Genomic DNA, 25,266 nt, shown 5'->3' with positions numbered 1-25,266 from the left:
AAATCAAATTAATTACACTAATTTTTATGGAATCCCATTTCCTGTAGTGAGGCTTCCATAGTACACGGATGGAATAGTGGACGGTGGGCTTTTAATTTTTTTTTTATTTAAACAACAGAAATACAAAAACGAAGACAATATGAAATAAGATACATAAATAGACACTTCACATCCAGGAGAATTCACAATTATAAAAGCTGAAACTTTTTAAATATTTCCATTGTATGTTCTTTTTTACTTTAAAAAAAAACTCTTCTTTAGCTCAGCTGGCAAGGCCTGGGTTCGAGCCAATGCAGTGAGGCACGAACTAGGGTGGGAGCGGTGAGGGCACAAGCCCTGGAACCCGAATCCGTTACAATAACAAAAGGACAGACAATGAAATATGGGTTATTTCGAAGTCCCAAATGTGATATATAAAGTCGGAAAGTTCTGAGTTTTTAAGTCGCAATTCTCGGTTACTTAGTCGGAATTCTGAGATACCATAGCGCGTTTTTATTTTTACTCCCTGGCGGAAATGGGCTTCCATAGAAATGGTCAGATTCAGAGCCATTGCAGTTCGTGCTAATTAGAACAACGCCAGTACTGAACCCTCAGCACCGTACTGACTACTGAGCACAAGTTCAGCTGCTCACCAGCTTTGTTACGCACAGTTTTGCATTGCTATTGAGCTCAGAGCAGGAGCTGATCTTCAGACAGTACCGTGTTAAAAAAGCAACATGAGCCAGGCAGGAGTCAAACCTACAATCTTCTGTTTCGAAGTCAGATGCGTTATACATTACGTCACTGGCCCTAATCTTACGGTGCTCAACTGCACCATAGTGACCTCAGCGCCACTACTAGTAATACATCGCCCCCGGCCAAAATTGCTTAGTAAAAAAAAACGTTTTCTATAATGTCTGTTTAAAAATATTATATCTTTAAAAAAGACAAAGGGTTTGTGTGTCACGCTAAAGTTTCGATTCATTTCGAATGCAAAGAAAAAACATCTTCCAAGAAATCATAAATTTGTCTCATCCTCCATACTATAATTCTCTCTTGTAGTAGTAAAGCATTTTGAGTCAAACCGAACAATATATTAAAGGAACAAGTAATAGGTTTATTCCATGCTGAAAAGAGAAGAGAGAAAACACAACGTTTCAGCTGTGAAACCTTCTTCAGGTTTGTTTTCTCTCTTCTCTTTTCAGCATGGAATAAACCTACAATTTTACTTGTTCCTTTGCAGATACGCATGCTGACTTAGCTACCCACCTGAATATATTAAACGTTTCATCTATACGATTAACATAATGTTCTCCTGAATAACTACAGTAAATGACAAAACCTTAGAGCCACAGAGAAAAACAAATTGCATTTAAAGTAATTTTAAAGGCTTGAGATAACATTGCACTATTAATGCAAATGTCTGTCTTCTTTGTGGCGCTTACTTTTTGTTGCTTTAGCAAATTTCATGCAGTTTATTTCTGACACAAGACATAACAAGCTTGTGTATTTATGACAAAAAAGCAGGGCAACAATTTATATCGGCCTTGAAATTGAAATTGTTAAAAAGTGAGTTAAATGCAGATATAGTAAATATATTTTCTCATATAATGGTGTGTTTTTCTGTCTAAAAATCCTTCATGAATGGTTTAACAGACACCTTGCATAATTAAAAATTATATATTTACGAATTTTAACTTTTTATACAGTAAAGTTTTGTTGTGAACATGAGCCCTGTTTATCAATGTCACCAACACAGTTCTGGATTTTATTCTGCCTTCCTACGCACATATGAATTTTCTTTCACACAACAGCTCGCATGTATGGTAGCGTATTAGCGCCAGGGATACAAAGAATGATGTTGGCTTTTAAATGAGAAACCATTTGCGTTTATACAAAATCACAATGCATTGTCCCAGACATTGGGACATCCTCTGTTTAAACACCTGTCGTTTTCCCGAATATTGGCTCCTGTGCTTCGGTCCATTTGAGAGAGAAGACACTGAAAAAGTCTTGTGAAAGTGAATTTTGCACCTGCGCCAGTGCTGTAGTGGTATCATACAGACACCCATACAAATCCATCACACGTTGGAAGCTCTTGAAGGCAACGTTAAATATTGCTCTGTCCGTTGGTGGATTAGGTATGCATGCTACATTTCAAAGTAAAATGCAATGTAAAAAGATCAAATTTGATTCAAAATTGATTAATGTAAAAACCGATAAAGCTCATGTTTTTTATCTAGTTTTATCTATATCTAGTTTTTCAAAGGTCTTAAAAAAATGTTTATCGCGATTGTGAAAGTTAGAGAAGGTGTACCAGCGCGTGCCTTTATATCGCCAGCTTCAGTCTCGCCTGTAGCTGCGAGAAGGTTAAAAGCGCGCAAGTGATCTGTCTTTCGTCCAAATAATTGCTGGAGCAGCAGGACGTAGAGCACCATCCAGCAGCTGTAGACGATGTTCGAGGAAGAGCTAATTCTGTTTTCAGCACAGGGAGCAAGAATGAGCTCAGTCCGGCTCCCAGCAGAATCCATTCTGGTTTGGTTGCTGTCAGACTGTGCATCTGAAGCTTTTTGGATCGCAACGTGAAAAAAAAAGAACAAAAACCAATTGCTCACATCGTGTTACTTCTACCAGAGGAAGGGAAGATATCACTTAAAAAAATCAGCACTTAATATTTGGATCCGGGGCCTCATACTAATTATTTAACTATCAGATTGTGTTTCTGCAACATTTCGTGCACAGTATGCCGTATTCAACAATAAAACAACAGTCACAACGAGGCCTTTACGCCCAGTCTGGGGTATTTTCCCCTTTTATATTTTTGCCACTTTATATCGAACCTGTTATACTCCCAGAAGTGCGCAGTAGCTTCTACTTAATAAAAATATACAATTCACCGCTGGTATAAACAGATGTGTGCCATGTCTGCTTTTGTAAGCATTTGTTTCAAAAATAAGTTCACAATATGTTAAAAACACAAAAAGCACAAACTTAATAATACAACGATACAAAATCAAAACCAAATCATAAAGCCAATTAAGTACCTATCCTTTGAAAACAGAGAACACCTTTATATCTACAATAAAAAAGTGATATTTGTATCTACTTTTGAATTACTGTACAAAGCAGACAGTATTCCCTGAATTCAAAGATCAGATCTTGCCCAAAACAAGACAATCAGACGTGAGCTGAATTCAGAACAAGAGCCTCTGCTTCGTCTTTTATTGAGCTTGTGATCAAAGTCTGAGTGAAAAAAGACCAGCTATTTTAACTGTTTGAATGAAATACACAAAGGGCACCTTCCTTCGAACCGGTGTCAAACCAGCAACCTAAGCATTCCCTCTTGTTTCCACTACAGTCCTCCGCTCTACCAACTGAGCTACCAACAGATGTCAGGAGATGCTCTCTGGCACATACTGTCCAATGTAGTGAAATGTTCCGGAGGATTTAAATCCCAGATCGACATCGTTTCCAACTCGTTTCCTTAGTCTTGTTTACCTTGAATTTAAGCCACAAACCAGGATTCTACTGTATAAACTTCCGGAGATATTACAAAATGTTTGATGGAGCATCAATCATTCCAGGCGGAAATTGACTCCTTTTCTTTCTCGAGGGATCATATTAAACATTTCATTTGGATCGAGAAGAGGATCACCATGAGACACAAAACAAACAGTTTCATTCTGTCTTTATTAGAATCTGTATCACAGCTTATGAATGTAAAGCCTTTAGTATGCGAGAGTGAGAGTTCAGTTATGCCAGGGAGTGTGAGAAAAGAGAACTGAAATTTAGTAAATTAATATTTAAATAGAGCGTAAATCTTCAAAGTGTCACTGCAAAATTATTACAGGGGTCTACCAGCTGCCGGACGTACTTGTTTTGGGACTATTTCCAATAAGTACCGCATTAGTAGTTGTGTGTCCTTACTGGTATCTTTTAAACATTCGGTTATATACAAACGGGACAGAGACACAGTGATAATCTGATTTTAACATGTCCTGCATTTTAACTTACTGAACAGATAAATTGAAATGTTCTGATTCAGAGCCCCTGCAGTTCGTGCTAATTAGAACCACAACAATACTCCTGAGTCCTGAGCACCACACTGAGCAAAGGTTCAGCTGAACTCTGACTTTGTTCAGCACGACTTGTTGTTGCAGTTGAGCTCAGAGCTGGAGATGATCTCCATATTCTACCACACTAACTAGTCCTAAACGTAGTACACAGTACACACTTTTTTAAAACAATTTAAAATATTACACAAAGGCTGTAAAGCACACTCTAAATCGATCCGAATATTTGATTTCCGCGATCCGTTTAGGCAACATTAGGCAACGTGGCGCTTCTCCAGCAAAGCATTTCTCAGTTTTGTGAACTACTGGTGCTTTTATCACACCATCTGACGTACCTCGTCAGGATGGCCGAGTGGTCTAAGGCGCCAGACTCAAGGACTCCTGTCTTTCCATTGCTTGTGTGTTCTGGTCTCTGCATAGAGGCGTGGGTTCAAATCCCACTCCTGACAGCTTTTCCCTCTCTTGCATTTTTCCTGTCTTCTTGTGCTCGCTGACAACGACAGAAAGAGGAAAACGGAGAAACCGGCTTGCGGGCACATGATGGGCAGGGAAATGCTTCGTGAACACTTCAATGTGATTAGCAGAAAGTCAAATAGGCTTCGATTTCTCCCTTAAGAACTGTTTGGGGTGCCTGTAATCGAGTAAAGATTTACGGTCAAGAAGAAGATGTATTAAAACATATTGTTTTCCTTGCGGTTTCCCCTGTATTTCATTAAATGTGGCATTGTGAAATCAGCCTGTAGCCCTACGGAATGCAGCCACTCTCCCGGTGACAGCGGCAGGAGCCGAGAGGATTAAATCAGAGCTCGAACAGAGAGTTTAAAAAATATGGGCAACTAGAACATAGATCATAGAACATTTTTATTAAACTTTCCTATCTGCTCGGCCTTACTGAAGTATTTTAACTGCATTTTTGCTTCTATTTATATACTTTACAGTAGATAGTGTTTAGTAAGAGAAGAGAGATACAAGCGCTAAACCCCCACAATAACCAAACCTTAACTAAAGCAGGAAGATCAGTTTCTGCTCGAGACAGCCGTTTTCTGAACTGTAAACCTTCAACACTGGCTGGAGACGCTGTGTCCGGACTCCGGGGGGTTGTATAAGAAAAGACTCGGAGAGCTGCAGGCGCGGCTCATTGCTCTGCGCTCCCCGTGCGGAATGCGCGTGTCCTCCCTCCTTCATTACCTTCATACACTCCTCTCAAACCATATCAAACTCCTGGAATATTTCGGTGAACAGATACTGGGTCTTTCTTTCCGAGATCATAGGCAGAAACAATAAACACGGTGAAAACAGGAAGGTATTCTGATCGTATAGAGAAATGCGCAAAAATACATTTCCTAAAATCCAATAAAATCTAGTTACATTCTGATGCTATTTTGATGTATCTGAATAGTTTTGGCACAGTTGTTACAGCAAAGAGACAAATAAACTTTTTTAAATTTCATTCGAGCTGTAGTTTAGAAAATGTTTTTTCAATTCTCTAAATAATACAAACACAAACACCCGTTGTAAGCGACTGACCATTGATATTCTTGAATTATAAGCCCGTACACACGCTGGCAGGCAGTTCAGCGAATATGATGCCCCTGCAGGGGCCGAATATTAGACAGACGTATACATACAGTCATCGTGTGGAGTTTATTCCTCCTCTACCGCAGTCTTTGCCTCTTGTCACATTTGCGCTTAATAGTCGATTTTTTGTATAGAACACCGAATATCTTGAGGAAGCCTGTCAAGCGAAGATTGATGGATTATTGAGGTGCAAACACTGGTTCAAAATCAACACCCTCTGCTATTGCCGTTGTTTCTTTGATAATTTCTTCAAATTCCTCATCTGACCTTCAATATCGAGGGATATTGAGTATAATACCATACAAATTGTAACTTTCTTTTGATTGCCAGTTTTATTAAAATGCCATCCCCTTTTACAGTTATTTTAGATGTTTGGCAAGGCGTAATATCCCCCCTCTCACCCTCAGCTAAAATATTTTAAAAGTACAACAACATTACATTATATTGAACAGCGTTTATGTTAACATTTATATTCAAATTAAGGTAAATATACGAAAATATTAAAATAGAACTCCGGCGATCTGTTGTTTTTGCTTGACAAGTTCTCGAACAATTTTGCAATGTTTTTTAAATTACTTTAGCTGAAGATGCAACGGGAGCATAAGTGAATTCTCCCTCACTCACTGGAACATATAATTCTATGGGTGAATACTAACTGTTTGCAAGTTGCCAATGTCGGTAATTATTGGAAATTCCCGGTAATGTTGACTCTGGTACTCAATTGTTTACTACTGCAAATATCAAAATAGTTCAGGTTTTGCGGAACAATTAAATTTTTGCGGTGATGATGTTTACTATAGGAAGAAGTGCGTCCCTGGGTGGGATCAAAAAACCCACCTGGGGATTAATAGCCGAAAACGCTAACCGATTGCACCACAGAAATGCTTATACCTTACGCTTTTTTTCATTTACATACTTTTGGTGAACAAAAAAATTCGCTCGCATTTCATCTTTCGCAAGCTGTATGATTAAAAAAAAAAACAAGTTGTTCTGCAAAGGAAATGAATAAACGCATTAAACCAAATCAAGAACTCTTTGAGTGTCCCAAATTACATGTTCTGTAAAACAAGACAGGAAAAAAAAAGGTACCGCTGGAAATCGGATCCAGGATTTCCTCTTTATGAAACAAGTCTTTTAACCAGCTTTACCACAGCACTGGCAGAATACTATTCTTATACAGGTGGGTACCCACCCTCAAACCTTTGTTCTCTCGCTACTGTTACAGGAGGCGTTGTAGGACTTTTTTAGTTCAGAAAAAGCTATCAATTCATCTTACATTTCTACTCCATCAATATTAGCAATGCTATCTTTACTAAGCTCTAAATATAGCTCTAAATAAATGCAAATTTTAAAATACATTTTAAAATAAATGCTATTCCATATGTTGTAACTTTGTGGTATTTAGAAATTTTAGGATGCAAGGGAAAGTATTACTGTATACAACTGTGAAAGAGGCTTGTATTTTAATACAATTTTCGATCAAAAGAAAACCAAAGTCCCTATGATATTACCGTCAATATCTCTTGATATCAACGTTCAGTTGAAAGATTTGAAGAAACTCTCAAACAAGCAACTGCAGTAGCAGAGAGTTTTGATTTAAACCGATGCTTGCAGCTAAATACTCCATTCATCCTTGAAAGAAGCAAAGACAGGGATATTTTGAGTGTCTCCATGATCCTCTTCTCAATCCAAAAGAAAGGTTTTATATGATCCTGATCCCACTAGAAAACGGGCCAATTTCAGCCTGCACTGATGTCCCTTCAAACGTTTTATAAGAACTCTGGACGTTTATACAGTGGAAGCCTGGTCCATTTCTTCTTCTGAACGAGACTATGGGAGTGAGTATTTTGACGTCGAACTGGGATATAAATAGAGGAACACTACACTACATTGGGCTACACGTGTGAAAAAGCGTTTACTTTCCGACCTCTCGATAGCTCAATTGCTAGATCTTAAGACTATAGACAAAAACAGTGGGCATTTCTTATGTCCCTGGTTTGAATCCAGCTCGAAGGATGGTGTTTTCTTGTTCCTTAATCAAAAAGTGAAAATTGCGAATTTGTCTTTCACTTTGACGTTCACCCGAAAGCTCAGTATATAAAGAAGTAAAGGCTCCTGTTCTGGATCCTAATCCTAATCCTCACGTCTGATTGTTTTGCTTAGACCTTTAAAATGTACACTGTGGACTGTTTGCTCTTCCTAACACAATTAAAAAGCCGCCGACAAACTTATCGATCGGGAGTTTAGTTCAGTGATAGCGCGCACTTAAGACGCTCCGTTTTCTATCGCCGGCATCTCTGTATTCTTTTTAAACGCGATATTTTTTATTCTTCGTGTGTGAATTTCAGGGAGACTCATAAACCCTTTGTCTGTTTTAAAGATACATTATTTTAAACCAGGCATAATGAAAGACGTAGTAACTAGACACACATACAAGACACATGAATAGTAGCGGCTTTGAATGCAATACAAACGCCAATGGCGCAATGGATAACGTGTCTGATTACGGATCAGAAGACTTTAGGTTTGTACTCCTTCCTGGTTCGTGAAGAAGCTTTTAAACCTCACTACTCAACACTGACATCGTAGGGTGTGCGGTCCTACACAACCTTACTATCGACTGGATGAGTCTTCTGTTCAATCTCCGATTCTTTCCGCACATTCCTGCTATTTCACCACCGTTATTGTAGGATAACAGCCACAGACACGAGAAGATATACTATTCCGAACAAATGTCTTAAAAAATCACGTTGAAAAAGGTGACAATACGTTTTTGTTTCTTTAACTTAACCTTACTTTTGCCTGTAAAGTTCACATTATTTTCTGTAGCCGCAAATCCCCAATATTTCTGCTGTCTCCCGAGAAACACAAGCATGGAGTCAAATCATATTAAATAACACAACACATCTATTAATTTAACACCCAGATGTGACAGAACACATGTAAGACTTACACACAGCTTTTAATATGCTCTAGTGAATTTGCAGGTGTCCTGGGGAGGGAAGAGAACTGATATTAAGGAAATACATATTTAAAGGGGATGTAAGTCTTAAATGTGTTTTGTCACATCTGGGTGTTAACTGAATAATTTTTTAGCATTATTTATTGTGTTTTGACTCTATACTTGTGTTTCTCAGGAGAGAGCAGAAATATTGATGTTTACATTTCTATTCACATTCCCGGTGATATTGACTGAGGTAATGCAGAAGCATGTTCTCTATAACAATAAACGGTGCGAGAAGACAGGAAGAAAGGCACCGCTAGGATTTGAACCCAGAATCTCCTGTTTACTAGACAGGCGCTTTAACCAACTAAGCCACGGCGCCGGCAGAATACCCCTCTTTTACTGCGACTTGGACACACCGCTCTGAGACACCTGCGTTCAGTAAGCGCTGAGTCGGCTGGCTGAGCACGTTGCCTCCTTTAGATTCAATAGGATTCAATAGGAGCCCCGACACTAAGAGAAACGTATAGAAATGGGTCTTATCCGGCACTTTTCATGTCCAATGCGCTTGACATCTCCCACGGGCGACAAAGTTCATTTACGACACCTTTCTTTCTTTCTTCTTTCAGCAGGAGTACAATAATGGCAACAAGATGCTTGGAGTTCGGCATTTCATTTAGTCTGCGGAAACATCGTATCGGAATGAACTGCCTGAGATAAAAGAGTAATTGCGGTTTCAGATCGTTTTTACAGAGCATTGCGTTGTTCTGCTCATGCTGACTACACGCTTTAGATATGTCATTTACTGCAAGCGTTGCTTTTCCAGGTTTTTCTGAAATTCCTCGCATTTGAGCCAGCACTAAAACATTTCATTCCCGTCGCTGAATACATCGTGGAAACGGTATTTGCAACGGAATGCTGTCACACATGAAACATTTTCGTTATTCGGTTCTGAAGTTTGAAAATGAAAATAAAACGGGGGTCACCTCATAGGCTTGAAAGAAGTCCAAGCAGCATAAAAACCCACGAATTCTCACAAAGGCTGCACCTTTCTTCTGCTGCTTTTAGAAATCTGCCTTAAACATTTGAATGCATACCTTACTGCTGCTAATCACATTCACGTGTTTACGAAGCTTTTTTCTGTCCGTTATGTTTTTGCTAAGCAGTTTCTCCGTTTTCCTCGTACTGTGATTCTCAGTGAGCACAACAAGACTGAAACAGTGTAAAGGCAGGTAAAAAAGACAGGGTAAAACGCCTGACTGTCAGAAGTGGGATTTAAACCCGTGCCTCTATTTGGAGAGCGAAACACAAAGCTTAAAAGACACAAAGCTGTGAATTTGCTGTTTTAAACCGCTCGACTGTTCTAAAGATATGTGTGCAATCATTGCACCAGTCGCATCCGATTTTCTGTAACTTTAGAACGATTGATACGACTGGACAAACACAATTTGTGGCGTTTAGCATGACATGGAAAACGGTACCGGAGCATTCGGGCCCGGACCACCAGACTCAGAGACAGTTTTTACCCCCGCACTATCAAACTATTAAACTCCCAGCCTCTCTCACTCTCTCCTCACCTCTCACCTAGGATCTGAACCTCACGGTGCCTTCTTTCTTACCAAAAACCCAAACACACATTGAACATTTACCTCTACCATACATGTCAAAAGCTCACTCCCCATCATTTCTATCCCTTTATTTCATTCTTTTGATGCATGTTTTTGCACATAACCTGTTACCTTTTTGTTGTTTTGTACACTGCCTGTTGTTGTTTTTTGCACATTGGCTGTTGTTTCTGTCTGTCTTTTGTTATACAATTGTATTGTTGTTGTGTTTTTTTCTTTGTACTACTTATGTCCGAGAGCTAGCTACAGTAAATAGCATTTCGTTATACCATATACCTGTGTATGAGTATAATGACTATAAACTTGGACTTGAACTTGACAAGTCTTGCAGGCAGTATATTATTTTATCGTTTACTCGTTTAAAAAAACACGGTCTTTTCGTTCCTAAGCCAGATTTTTAGTGCTTTCGAACGTTACTTCCAACCTGGACTGACAGCTCACCCGATCCGTTTGTGATCAGACCATGGAGTGGGGGGCTGTACCAAGTGCACGTTCCTTCCCAATGCTGAGGCGATCATTTGGAAGATGGGTGTGAAGAGAGACAAGCTTTGTCGACTAAAAAACAAAGCAGGATATGCAAGAATACTAATCACTGGCGACAGTTATGTCCTCTTACTATTGAGACCCCTACATTGCGAGTTTTTGACTTTAGTTTTAGACTTTGAAACTAAAGGAAAGCAGTGACAAATGAAACAGGCACGGGTGGGGTTCGAACCCACGCTCGTCGGTTTACGAGACCGACGCCTTACCACTCAGCCACCACGCCTTCGAGTAAATGTGGGAATAATGTTGTTCAAATTATTTTTTTCTGAATCTGGTTTACATCGCCTGGATGCAGCAACAACAATAAAAGGGATACTTGTCCTTAAACTTGGTTGTTCTTCTATTTCTCTAGCATGACTGCGTCCTGCTGCTCGGCTTTTGTTTGTAAACTTTGAGCGAGCGCCCCGTTCAGTGTCACTTTGTCACTGTGGTCAGAAAGCATTCTTGATTCTGCTTGAGCTGCTTCATGAATTCTAGCGATTGTAAGAGCTTTTCTAAAGTCAGCCCTTCCTCCTGCAGCAATTTATAGTCTCTTATGTGCACATTTTTCCACAAGTTGATATCTTAACATGTCAGTTTCCAATACTCCAAAGTCACAAGATTTAGCCAGTTCTCTTAGTGCAGTCAAAAAAGCAACAACAGATTCGTCCTGAGACTAAGTTCTCTGCCTAAATTTATGCCGTTCCAAAACCACATTTCTCCGCGGTGTAAAGTAAGCGTCTAAGGCAGCTACAGTCTGTTCATATGTACCTTTTTCTCCAGGGAGGTTGGCGAAAATCCGCTGCACGGGAACCCCGATACAGTGCAGTAATGTAGCACGCCTCACGGCATCCTGAGCTTCTGTAGATCCACTTACACCCCTTTAATTATGTATTTCCTTAATTTCAGTTCTCTCCACCAGGACACCTGGAAATTCCCAAAAGCATAATACAGCTACTAAAGTACTAATGTTAAAGATAACATTAAACTTTATTATTAAGATATCACGCTTTTATTAATAAAATATGTATTGATAAAATTCCTTGTGAATAATTGTAGTGTCTGGAAAGCAATTTTAGTTAAATATAAAAATAATTTTCAAACAAGTGGTGCATCAGTTCATTACTTAATGACGATATTATTCCACTACACTCAGGACAGTTCCAATGTAATCTATTGTTCCGCTTAGTCTGCTACTTCAGTAACATCTAATGGGCAGCAGCTGTTATTTTAGGTTTGTTGCAATTGAGAACAGGTTCAGTACAGAGCTGCTGAAAAATTTCAGAGGCCAAGTTTGTTTCAACTCACCCGTTGTAGCTACCAATCAGCAACAAGGAGAAACAAAACATCAGTTTTGCCTTTTTTTTAAAAAAAGGGAAACAGAGTAGTAGTTATTGAGGTCATTTCAGGTACAATGTAAGAACTAAAATTAACTAGTCCCATAGTAATGCGTGGGGTCCTATTAACAGAAAAAAAAAATAGTTGTAACCCGAAAACACAACAAACACAAAACGAGAAGTCTTCCGGGAACCTCGGTAAATCCCTGTAGTTGTCTAACAACTATAAAAAAACAACCAAATGCAACAACTTAAAAAGAAAAAGAACATTTAAAAACAAATCTGGGGAACAACAAAAACATAATCTAATGCAAGAGCTTTATCAAGTCCAGTGCTCCTCTCGTCTCAGTAGACCTCTCTCATATATTTGTGTACAGGTCAACTGGAGGTACACAGCTGATGGTACTTTAAGTAGGGAGCTGCGTCAGCATGGGTGGGCTTCAAAGGAAAAAGTATAGGTTTATTCCATGCTGAAAAGAGAAGGAAACACAATGTTTCAGCTGTGGAGCCTTCTTTGATTGTGACTCGAAGTAAACCTTTACCTTTACTTGTTCGTTTGATGTTAATTTATCTCCATCAGATACCTAAGAGTATCTAAACTCGACAGTTGCTTTCAGTAGCTAAAGACACTGCTCCAGGTGAGGCTTGAACTCACAACCTCGGCATGACTCCGCTGTGCACTGCTGTATAAGTACCGCGCGCTGACCGATTGCGCCACTGGAGCTGTGCAAAATGCGCTCCTCATACAGACTGAAGTTGCACAAACAGGGTGAAAACAGTTTCGGTTGTGGATCCATCTCCTCATGGGGAAAAGCAACAGTAAAATATCAAGGAAAATACAAGAAAAGAAACTGAAAGAATTGTGCTAACAGCAAAGGGGGACGGAGGGAGGTGGTCGGACAAGTAAATTAACTTTTTTGTAGCGACATTTTCAAGTCGCCTCCTTTACACGCAATTGCAGCCCCGACACTGAGAGAAGCATGAGAAATGGCTTCAATTACAATGTGAAGCGCAGTACAGGGTCGATGGCTTCACATCTCCCATCAATCAAATAAAATTGCAGTAAAGCGATCTAAATATGACTCTTAAGTACTGGGAAAGATGATTATTTTGAGCGTGCCTCCCAGGGTCTGCTACGAGGCTAAAGTTGGCTTCTTATTCGCGTTTTTCGTTCCACCTTAAATGGTGCTGCTCTGATGTTATATCTCTTCTTGTGCCGAAGAGCAGTCATACCTGACCCGTCTGGAATGACCACTGACAGACTTTATCCAGAAGCGACGGCACCACTCACAGTAGAATGAGTGAGAAATACAGCATGACATGGGGAGGTAAGGGGCTCCCACAATCCATCTTTCCTCACATTACTGATTTTTTTCAATAGCATTTTGACCTTTTTTCACATTCAGATTTTTTTCACATTTAATAAAATCTTTTAATCAACAACATTAAGAAAACAAATGGAACATTTTTTGGAACAATAATTTAAAAAAAACTTTCAATGCCTTGGTTGTATACGTGTGCACACCCTTTATAAAGGGAGTTGCAACAGTGCTGAAATGTAAAGAGCATTTCTGTAGGGAAAACAGCATTTTTTCTGCCTTGATGTTAAGCTTAGAGAGTCTAAACACCTTGCACAGCCTCCCGACAGACTAACAAATATTTTTTGGAGAAATTGGCTCACACACTGGAAGACACTAACGTTTATCTACGTTAGAATATGTGAATAACAGTTTAACAGAAAACGTTTGTAATTGTGATTTTGTTAAAATTCAATAAATCGTCTATCAACAGTAAGAAAGTATAAGAAATTGTTTTATTTCATAAACTATAAGACAATTAAGAGAGTTTATAGGTCATATCCATCACTTATGTTCTTTTAACTCTAGTGTTCAGGATCCAAACCCAGGTGCGGACGGTTGTGTTTCTTGAATCTCTTGTAATCATCAAGAGTCGATGTGTAGTCCTTCAGTACTTTCTCGAGTTGTGCCATGGATATTTTATACGATCAATACTTGTCATCCTCTTTTGCATTTACCTTAAGAAACGGAAAAAGTTCAAAGTGTGTTTATGGCTGTGCTTAACATTTACACGAGAGCAGTACAGGACACGCAGTGAGGAGTTCGTGAAGCTTTCAGTTTAGTGCGGAGTTCAGAAGGAGGATTCGCTCGCTGAATAATCTCTCAGGAAATCCGGGGTGAGATTCAACAGGTGTTTTCTGCAACAGCCAAGACAAGTGTGAAGCAATCTCTGGATTTCCTGAATTTGAACTAAATTATTAGTTCAAATAATTTAAGATTAAACAGAACTAAATGAGGTACATTTAAAACAGCAGCGCAACTCTGCAGCACGTCGAGTGTGCCTGCATTTAATTTTGTAAACTTGTCTCTCTCTGAACACGAGCAAAGAGTTCTAATTCAACAGAAGATTGCGATGTGAGTACTATAACATAAAGCACCTGGAGATGCCAGGGATTGAACCCGGGACCTCATACATGCGAAGCATGCGCTCTACCACTGAGCTACATCCCCAATGAAAAATTTTATGGAACAGACTTAGAGATGTGGAAATGCTCACTGATCACAATTCACCACTCACGAAGAATGCCTGCAGTTTCCCACTTTCGCGTTTCTTCTACTACAGAGTAAATTCATAGGAATGAAGAAATAAGGAAGGAAAAATAATCGCATCGAAGCTTCAAGAGACTGGGCACAAATTAATCTGTTATTTTTGTATCCAGTTACATGGGCGACGGTGGTTGATTCCCAGACGGGGGAGTGCTTTTTTTCTACCTCCTTACTCGACTGTCTTTCAATTCTATTTTATTTGAAAGCTTTTTGCATCTTTTAAGTGCTCTTGATTAAACTATGCATAGAAAAACAGCAGTACTGATGATTTAACGTAAAAGGGTGAAACAACGCCCCGGCACAGGAATGGTAACAGGAAGGATCGTGTTCTTATTTAATATGTCCTTTTGAGATGTCTTGTCAATGCACACAGGCGGTAGAGCTGAATAATTTACTTTTAGTGGTGTTTTTAAACAAAGATGGAACACGTTCTTTCTATACCAGGAAGAAAGGAGCAGACTTGACCTTTAAGAGGCAAAAATGACACCTTATCAAAGCTAATATTAATTAAAATGACATCACAACAAAAGAGTGGAGCCTTGAGTGAATAAAGCCTTGAGTGGAGCCTTGAGTTTTCATTGGACGTCTGTGTCTCCATAACTTTGTAGGTGAGAGAGAGGATTGTGATAATTTCCAGGTGCTTCTCGGAAGTGCGTTGGTGGTACAGGTGCCTTCCAAATAATTAAGTCGTGTTTGAATCCCAGCCAGTACAAACCCAAATCTTTTCAAGATAATTTGTGGTCCGCTAACACATCTTTGGAAACACTACAACAGGTAACACCCCGTGTGAAACACCATGAACATCTGTTAAAGTTTTACATACTCTCACGTAAATAAACGTTAGTGTTTTCTGGCGTGTGAGCCAATTTCTCCAAAAAATATTTGTTAGTCTGTCGGGAGGCTGTGCAAGGTGTTAAGAAATATAATTTCTAAAAGACAGACTCCCTAAGCTTAACATCAAGGCAGAAAAAATGCTGTTTTCTCTACAGAAATGCTCTTTAAATTTCAGCATTGTTGCAACTCCCTTTATAAAGGGTGTGCACACGTATGGCATTGTACAACCAAGGCATTGAAAGTTTTTTTTAATTATTGTTCCAAAAAATGTTCCATTTGTTTTCTTTTTAATGTTTTTGATTAAAAGATTTAATTAAATGTGAAAAAAATCTGAATGTGAAAAAAGGTCAAAATGCTATTGAGAAAAATCAGTAATGTGAGGAAAGATGGATTGTGGGAGCCCCTTACCTACCCATGTCATGCTATATTTCTCACTCATTCTACTGGGAGTGGTGCCGTCGCTTCTGGATAAAGTCTGTCAGTGGTCATTCCAGACGGGTCGGGTAATGACTGCTCTTCCGCACAAGAGACACGTGACTTGCGAGGATCCCGACAGTGTCAACTTTCTTTCAGAGCCCGGATAACTCAGTCGGTAGAGCATCAAACTTTTAATCTGAGGGCCCAGGGTTCAAGTCCCTATTCAGGTGGTTGAACTGTTCTTAAGTCTATTGTGAATGTCATTCTAAATAGTCTTTTATCTTTCACTGTTCTAGCTGTACTGTGGTTATTTTAAATGTCCATTACTTGTATTTACAGTAGTGTATTTAGTGTTTCATTTCACAAACCAAAAATGTTCAAGTAGATCTTGTCACTCTACTCCACGTAATCATCTAAATTAAATCACAGTAGAGTACAGAACACGCAGTGAGGAGCTCACACAGTGAGTACTCTTGAATACGACAAGAGGAAAGGCACACTGCACATCAGTAGTATAAAGCGACACCTTTCGTAAAACTTTTGACAGGTACCACGCCCCCCTTTTCCAGCCAATGGTCGTCCACGGTGTTTGGTTGTCCCGCCCCTTGCCATCCAATGGCGTGTTGTTATTTGTGCATGTCCCGCCCCCTCAGGAGCCAATGGTGTGGGTCGGAACCCCCGCCTCCCCCCGGCCGGTCGTTCCGGAGCCTCAGGGTCCCAAAGCCCCAAGGCGGCGCATCCCTCGCTTTAGGTGTGTGCAGGTGTGTATTGGTTTGGAAGGGGACCATGTCTGCCGCGGGGTTGAGTGTGTTCTATTATAACCCTAGGAAATCGGGTAGTTACGGCGGCGCGGGGAGTCTGTTGCAGGCCGCAAGATCCTGGGGTGTGAGCTGCGCCAGCCGCGGCCGGGTGGCCCAGTGGTTGTCCGGCTGCACAAGCCGTGTCTCCAAAGCAGCAGGGGTGCAATCATGCACACACACACTGACTGCGTAAAGTCTCACGGAAAGAACTCGCAGGACAAACACCAGGTGAAATGTGAACCGCTTTATTTCAACAGGGGGTTTTCAAACACCGAAACAGCGCAGCCGCACTTTTTACACAAGTTACAGACTCCAGTTTGCAAGTATGTGAAATGTGAACCGCTTTATTTCAACAGTGGGTTTTCAAACACCGAAACAGCGCAGCAGCACTTTTTACACGTTACAGACTCCAGTTTGCATGTGAAATGTGAACCGCTTTATTTCAACAGGGGGTTTTCAAACAGTGAAACAACGCAGCACACATGCATTACCGGCTCCTGTTTGCATTCAACAATTAAATGTTGGTGCGGAAAATTAGTTCGCTACACATAACCACCACCCCAACATTGCTGAGAAACTTTGCAGCATCTGAAAAAGCATTCATAACCCCCTTCCGCTCCCCGTGTCTAAAGCCATGCGAACCACACTGGGCGATCCGATCTAGCAGAGCAAAAACATTTGCCTGCGTAATCAGCGGGATGGTGTTACCACAGGTTCTGAGCAAAACACGCTGTATTTTGGAATACACACTGTAGAACCCCTCAGGCTTCCTTTTCTGATCTGAAAACATCAGATCCGCAATAATTTCACTCAAGTTCTTGACATACACATCTATCTCTTTAACAAATTTAAGGACATTAGCATTTGACTCTTTGTTTTGCATATCAAGCTTTGTAGAGAGAAGTGTGTAAAGCACTCTTAGTAAGAATTCAGACGTATACATTCGAAATTCTTCATTCTTCGGACGATGGCGGTCCTCAATTATATTTTTTAGCAACTGTTTTATGCGCCGCTCAGTGTCATTTGTAATGGTGTACGAACCCAGACACCGGGCGGTGTACAGAACAGCCGATAAAATTCGGGCTAAACTGAGAGACTTATAAATATCTAAAGTGGCAAACGTCACGTCTTCAGACCCATCTGTGTAGCTGCCAGACAGGCATGTGTGACCCCGCTGCCCGGGATGGTCAATCAGACAGGCCGGGCAGTCATCAACCAGGACCCCCTTTAAACAGTGTTTGAAGATGCAGTAAACTACTGCTTTCACAACCTGGGGCATAACATCGGGCTCATTAGGGACATAGGCATCAGCTTTATTAACATTTGGGCGAACACACAAGCATAGACACGAGACATTCACGTGTGCCGGTAGGCTGAAGATTGACCCGTCCACATCCTCTTTATTCTATTAAAGGAAAAAGAAAAGGAAGGCTTAACAAAATAGACATGCTTTGTACCTAAAATATTGAGCATTTAACGCGCTTGTGAGCTAAGGTTTTTCGTTAATATTTACCATTTGTAGCGTGGCATCATCGCTAGCACCCGGCAGTTCTTCAACATCTGGTACCCCAGCTGAACTCACACCCCCGCCGCTGTCACAGGGTGTAGAGGGTGGGGTTGGGTTTTGCTAAAAAGAAGATCAAGTATTAAAATGACATAGGCTAAGCACCGATACAAGTACGATCAGAAAAATATTTTAGCCGCCTACCTCTTGACTTTGTAGAGTAGCGGACCCCGTTGTTTCTTCACACAAAGAAGCCATCTCAGCACCTCTGCGGTGTCTGACAGCTCCAAGCACGCACTGCGACCCTGTCAGGCCGGAGCATTTAAGAATATGCGCCAATGGTGTAACACGCCTACATAACACAAGACATTTTTCAATTGGTTGTGATGACCCCCCCGATTTATCGAGCGCGAAAAGTATTCATACATCTGTTTATAAGTTTTAAAGTATTAACACACAATGCAAACACAAATGTTGTGTTTCCCCAGAAAATAAATTTTAAGTTTTCTCATTTACAAGCACACCATGTATTTCACGCAAAAATGTTCTTAACATTATTAAAAAATAAAACCTCAAAACGTCAAGCTTGTTTTGTGAACACGTCCCTATAAAGAACAGATAAGTTTTCTTATAGCGTTAATAAAAAACATTTTGTTTGATAATATTCTTAGCGGTCTGTTGGTGAATCAAACACAGACAGCGCGACACATTTTCACCACGTTTAACAGCTATGAAATTTAGACACCGTTGTATGCCTTAAAATAATATAGATTTTTAATAATATAGATTTTAACATTATAACAGTCTAAAACGTTTTCTAAAATGTTTCTTAAAATAATTTCTACAGACCAGTACGTGCACCCCCAACGATACCTAAGATTAATGGTTTTATGGGGGGCCATGTGTGTTTCTTAGAAGAGAATGTTTATCGGTTTGGGTATAAGTACCAGAGGTTTAACAGGCGAAGTTTTAGCTGCATTCCAATTCCTACAGTCTCACGTTATCGCCTAACTCGTCAGAATGGATCACGCCGATCAATTTCAACAGTCTGAAGATATTCTATTTACAGACTTAACACTGCTCGACTTGGTAGACGAAGGCCAGGACTCCACGAATTTCAGCGGTATGTATATCCGGCTTTTTGTGAGACAATTACAACGTCACGATGCATGTCTCATGTTTGATATAGTTACAAAACGTTGTATAATATTTGTATACTAGACAATATTGAATTATTATAATGGAATTACCAGGGAGTTGCTCCATAATGTGGTCGTGACTGTGTGTATCTATTCATTTCCATTAGCCCCAAAAACCACAGCTGTAAAAAGGCCAGTTACCGCACAGTCCAACACTGGTGAGTATTTACGACAATGTTTTGAATAACACTTTACGACCATGTGAGTCTTAAAGACACCGGGGTATATACTCCACACCAAAACTCGTGTGTCTATTCCACAGACGCGGGAGAAGGGACAAGTCGCTACACATTTAAAAAAACTCGTTTGGGGTTTACAATCCCACCGCAAAACCTTGTGGAGACAGATGTTCACGCCATACCAGAGGGTGCGGGGCATATTATCAGATCGCCTGAGAGAAGAGGTCGGTATTATATAAAACATTCTTTTAGCATGGCCATTTAAACGTGTCTATAAAAAAAAAAAAACAATCGTTTTTTGGTAATTTGCGGTGTTGAGTTCTTTCACTAATGGTATTTTCCCACTCCGTGCAGACCCCGGACCTTCAAAAAATAAACTGCGACGCGCCAACACGTTAACTGGGTCAACGAGCTCAAAACGTCTGAAATCAACAAGCAAAGGTTAATATAATTTAAACGTGGTCAAGATGTGTTATGATCCACTTACGGCAAACGTTGCTTCTTTTGTTAGGATGTTAATTCGCTGAAAGATCCTACATCGCGTAGTTTTCTGTTTGGGAGTGTTAAAAAACCTTATTTTAAAACTGCTTAGCTTTTAAAGTTAAAAGCGACTGGTCTGTGCAAGGGTCTACAGGCCGTTAACCACGCTCTAGTAGCGCCACCACAGCCGTAAAGGAAACCGGTGTAACAACATGTCCGGGTAACTTGTTCCATTCACCCGGAGCCCTGTGTGTAAGGATGCACCACATGTGTGGCGTTTTTATCATAGTTATCGTAGTTTTCTGATTTTGACAGTTTAGATTTCATTAATTGTTGTGTTGAAAAGTCTTTTATTTTTATCACCGTGTAGTTTTTTTGATTTTGAGATGTGGAGCATTGGCGTGGTAATAAAAAGTCTTTTATTTTTTCACACAGCCGCTGTATCGACGAGCGGTGAAACAAATGTGGCGGAAACGTCGGACCCCAAGGTGGTGACTGCATCGGAGACGGCTGTTAAGACGCTGACCAAAGCCAGACGTGTCAAGCCTGCGGAGAGAAATCATAACGTGCCTAAAGACTTTGTGTTGGGTGATGTGCTAGATTCAGTGCGCAGTATTACACAGTCACTATCAACGGCGATCACTAATGAGGTTGCCAAAAAACGAGCTTTAGAGCGTCTAAGAGCGGTTTTAGCCGGTGTACAGACCTTGTTTCCAAAACAGATCCAGGTTTTCACCGCTAACCTCTTTAGATATAATTTCTACAGAAGATGCCGCTCTAAACTCTGGATTTCAGACCATGATGATGATATTTCATACTTCATTGGTGCAAATCCCCGGTGATAAATGACTAAACATGCGGTCTAAAAAGTGCTTAAAAGACCGACCGCTTGCCAACCGCAAGCTTTTGTACATAAATAAAAGAATTAAACTGGCAAAAGCATGTTTGTTGTGTCGTCAAAGATTCAGAGAGAGGCATCAGATTTCCCAAGGGCCGCCCGAACCACGCAATGAGAATGCCATGGTAGAAAATAACTTAAGGCCCGAGGCTGTTGTAGCAGAACAGGATGTCGGTAACCGAGAACCGGTTGTATTGAACGATCTGAATCAGGTTGGTGGCGGTGCAGGGGCGAATAGAGACCCCTTAGTTTTCCTGGAGCGTATACGTAGTTATAACAGGTCTTATAATAATTTTAGAGCAACAGAGCACCATGAAGAATGTCATATGTACAGGCTATAGACGCTGTGCATGGTGCAGTCCAGAGAATATTGGATGAATTTTCTCCAAACATCGGGGCGAATGATTTTGTACAGCTGCGATTGACTGCGGGTGGTTTTAACAAACCCTTGTTCTCACGCAGGAGACACCCTGGAGAATTAAATGCTGCCGATTTTTTAAGCCACATCTCGGACCTCTTACAGAGCCACACAGAGGTTCTCACCGATGACAGCCTCTGCTTAGTGGTGACGATAGTTAGGAATATGCAGGGGGGTGCCCGCCGAAGATTTAAATCCGTTCTGTACAGCCGGGTAATTGCTCAGAAAAAAGCGCACCTTATCGACTTACATTACACGGGCGGTAATCTGTGTTTCGCCGGGTGTGTGTACGGTTTGTTGAATGAAGGTTGTACCGATAGGGAAATGTTACAGAGCGCTAAACGAATGCACAAAGAGTTTGGTTTTCCAGAGAATCGGAAAATTAGTTTGTCAGACATAAAAATTTTGTACCACGACCAGGGTGATTGGAAATATTTTACAACGGGGCCCACACCACCAAATTCTAAAATACTTTTTGTTCTACTGCATGAAGAGCATTTTTATGGGGTTTTAAATATTAAAGCTTTTGTGGGGGCGGCGTATTTTTGCACTAACTGCCATGTGGCGTATAGCCACAAGAACGCACACGCCTGTGTTAAAGCTTGTAAAACCTGTTTAGATCCCCAGTGTTGCAAAATTGCAGAAATTCAGAATTGCCCGGCCTGTAAGGTCTTTTGTCGTAGCTCTCAGTGTTTGGCGAGACACTTGCGGAATGCGGCGACGGGTGTGAGTAAGTGTGAGCGCAGGGTCTTTTGTGAGAAATGTGGGGTTTATAACCTCGCAAGTCACAAATGTAAAGAGAAAATGTGCTCGCGTTGTAACAACGTGATCGACACCCCTGACACACATTTGTGCTACATACCGCCTTTGGACAACCCCAAAATTTCAAACAAGTACATTTTTTTCGACTTTGAATGCATGCAAGAAACGGGGAAACACATACCAAATTACGTCCACGCCCTTCATATTGACAATAAACGAAGCTGGGAATTTTATGGTGAAACTTGTCTAAAGGATTTTGTGTGTAAATTTATCGATAGACGTTTCAAAAACCATACGTTCATATCGCACAATGGCAAGGGATATGACAATTACCTAGTAATCAGACAGTTGTTAGCTGCAAAGATGGACGTTGAACTAATTAATCAGGGTGGTAAGATAATGTGTATGACCGTAAAAGCTCTGAACATCAGATTTATCGATTCTTTAAACGTTCTACCTATGAAATTAAGCAAACTGCCGGCCGCCGTGGGGTTCCCTGGGGCTAAGGGTCATTTTCCACACTTGATGAACACTTCAGAAAACCAAAATTATGACGGCTCGCTGCCGCTGCCAGAACTTTACGGCGTTAACTACATGCTGCCGAGCGAGAAAGCCGGGTTTTTGGTTTGGTATGAAGAATGCAGGGGAAGTGTGTTTAACTTACAGAGAGAGTTGAAACGTTACTGCCAGTTGGATGTGGCAATTCTAAGAGAAGGCTGTATCAGGTTTCGGGACGAGGTCATGAATATGACCAGACAGACACTCATGACTGAGTTAGGGGCCGCCTGTGTTGTCTGCATCGACCCCTTTCAGTTTGTGACCATCGCTAGTGTCTGCATGGCCATGTTCAGACTTATGTTTTTACAGGAAGAGACGATTGCGTTGCTACCCCATGAAAATTACCACCGCCAGCAAAAACGATTTTCTACACCCAGCATTCAATGGCTTACAGTGCCTTGCGAAAGTATTCGGCCCCCTTGAACTTTTCAACCTTTTGCCACATTTCAGGCTTCAAACATAAAGATATAATTTTTTTATTTTATGTGAAGAATCACCAACAATTGTGAAGTGGAACAAAATCTATTGGATTTTTGAAACTTTTTTAACTAATAAAAAAATGAAAAGTGGGGCGTCCAAAATTATTCGGCCCCTTTACTTTCAGTGCAGCAAACTCACTCCAGAAGTTCAGCGAGGATCTCTGAATGATCCAATGTTGTCCTAAATGACTGATGGTGATAAATAGAATCCACCTGTGTGTAATCAAGTCTCTGTATAAATGCACCTGCTCTGTGATAGTCTCAAGGTTCTGTTGAAAGCGCAGAGAGCATCATGAAGACCAAGGAACACACCAGGCAGGTCCGTAATACTGTTGTGGAGAAGTTTAAAGCCGGATTTGGATACAAAAAGATTTCCCAAGCTTCAAACATCCCAAGGAGCACTGTGCAAGCGATCATCTTGAAATGGAAGGAGTATCAGACCACTGCAAATCTACCAAGACCTGGCCGTCCCTCTAAACTTTCAGCTCAGACAAGGAGAAGACTGATCAGAGATGCAGCCAAGAGGCCCATGATCACTCTGGATGAACTGCAGAGAACTACAGCTGAGGTGGGAGAGTCTGTCCATAGGACAACAATCAGTCTTACACTGCACAAATCTGGCCTTTATGGAAGAGTGGCAAGAAGAAAGCCATTTCTCAAAGATATCCATAAAAAGTCTCGTCTAAAGTTTGCCACAAGCCACCTGGGAGACACCCCAAACATGTGGAAGAAGGTGCTCTGGTCAGATGAAACCAAAATCGAACTTTTTGGCCACAATGCAAAACGATATGTTTGGCGTAAAAGCAACACAGCTCATCACCCTCAACACACCATCCCCACTGTCAAACATGGTGGTGGCAGCATCATGGTTTGGGCCTGCTTTACTTCAGCAGGGACAGGGAAGATGGTTAAAATTGAGGGGAAGATGGATGCAGCCAAATACAGGACCATTCTGGATGAAAACCTGTTGGAGTCTGCAAAAGACCTGAAACTGGGACGGAGATTTATCTTCCAACAAGACAATGATCCCAAACATACAGCAAAATCTACAAAGGAATGGTTCACAAATAAACGTATCCAGGTGTTTGAATGGCCAAGACAAAGTCCAGACCTGAATCCAATCGAGAATCTGTGGAAAGAGCTGAAAACTGCTGTTCACAAACGCTCTCCATCCAACCTCACTGAGCTCGAGCTGTTTTGCAAGGAAGAATGGGCAAGAATTTCAGTCTCTCGATGTGCAAAACTGATAGAGACATACCCCAAGCGACTTGCAGCTGTAATCGCAGCAAAAGGTGGCTCTACAAAGTATTAACGCAAGGGGGCCGAATAATTTTGCACGCCGCACTTTTCATTTTTTTTATTAGTTAAAAAAGTTTCAAAAATCCAATAGATTTCGTTCCACTTCACAATTGTGTCCCACTTGTTGGTGATTCTTCACATAAAATAAAAAATTTATATCTTTATGTTTGAAGCCTGAAATGTGGCAAAAGGTTGAAAAGTTCAAGGGGGCCGAATACTTTCGCAAGGCACTGTATGTACATCGAACACACAGAGCCCGTTAAAATCCAACACGCGTTAACCACGGCCGGTGAGTTCAAGGTTGGCCCATATTTTCTGGATGGTTATGCTGTAATTGACGGAGTGCCGACAGCCTTTGAGTTCAACGGTTGCTTTTTTCACGGTTGTAGCGTTTGTTATTGTAAAAACGATTTTAAACGATTTTAATCCGCTGACAAACACTACTTTTGGTTGGTTGTACAGAAAGACGATGGTGAAAATTAATTTTCTCAAAATGAGAGGTTTTAACGTGCGTGTTTTGTGGGAGCACGAGTTCAGAGACATGCTTGTTGAAAATGGAGACTTGGGTAAATTTCTAACAGCGGGTCGCTTTTTGGGGGGAGAACAAATGAGATTTGTTTGCATTACACAGCGCAGCCCAGTGAAAAAATCCATTACTATGATTTCACCAGTCTGTATCCATTTGTGAACAGAACTAAAAAATACCCACTGGGGCACCCCCGAATAATTTATAAGAACTTTGGAGATTTAAAACAAT

The 25,266-nt window shown here is 40.7% G+C and overlaps 5 non-coding genes across 5 annotated transcripts; 1 reads left to right on the top strand and 4 right to left on the bottom strand.

Annotated features, from left to right (window-relative positions):
* The first annotated feature begins 4,390 nt into the window (after positions 1-4,390).
* On the top strand, positions 4,391-4,501 carry trnal-caa (transfer RNA leucine (anticodon CAA)). Its single transcript has 2 exons — positions 4,391-4,428; positions 4,456-4,501. It is a non-coding gene; the product is annotated as a tRNA-Leu (tRNA).
* A 4,381-nt stretch (positions 4,502-8,882) lies between these two features.
* On the bottom strand, positions 8,883-8,956 carry trnat-agu (transfer RNA threonine (anticodon AGU)). The gene has a single exon. It is a non-coding gene; the product is annotated as a tRNA-Thr (tRNA).
* Positions 8,957-10,893: 1,937 nt separating this feature from the next.
* Positions 10,894-10,965, bottom strand: trnat-cgu (transfer RNA threonine (anticodon CGU)). The gene has a single exon. It is a non-coding gene; the product is annotated as a tRNA-Thr (tRNA).
* Positions 10,966-12,688: 1,723 nt separating this feature from the next.
* On the bottom strand, positions 12,689-12,782 carry trnai-uau (transfer RNA isoleucine (anticodon UAU)). Its single transcript has 2 exons — positions 12,745-12,782; positions 12,689-12,724 (listed from the first exon to the last, which is right to left on the bottom strand). It is a non-coding gene; the product is annotated as a tRNA-Ile (tRNA).
* Positions 12,783-14,514: 1,732 nt separating this feature from the next.
* On the bottom strand, positions 14,515-14,586 carry trnaa-cgc (transfer RNA alanine (anticodon CGC)). Its single transcript has one exon. It is a non-coding gene; the product is annotated as a tRNA-Ala (tRNA).
* Positions 14,587-25,266: the final 10,680 nt, after the last annotated feature.

Source organism: Lepisosteus oculatus, chromosome 14 (assembly GCF_040954835.1).
Source record: "Lepisosteus oculatus isolate fLepOcu1 chromosome 14, fLepOcu1.hap2, whole genome shotgun sequence".
Classification (NCBI taxonomy): Eukaryota; Metazoa; Chordata; class Actinopteri; order Semionotiformes; family Lepisosteidae; genus Lepisosteus; species Lepisosteus oculatus.
Note: the sequence above shows the minus strand (reverse complement) of the source record. Positions and strands in the feature narration are given on the sequence as shown.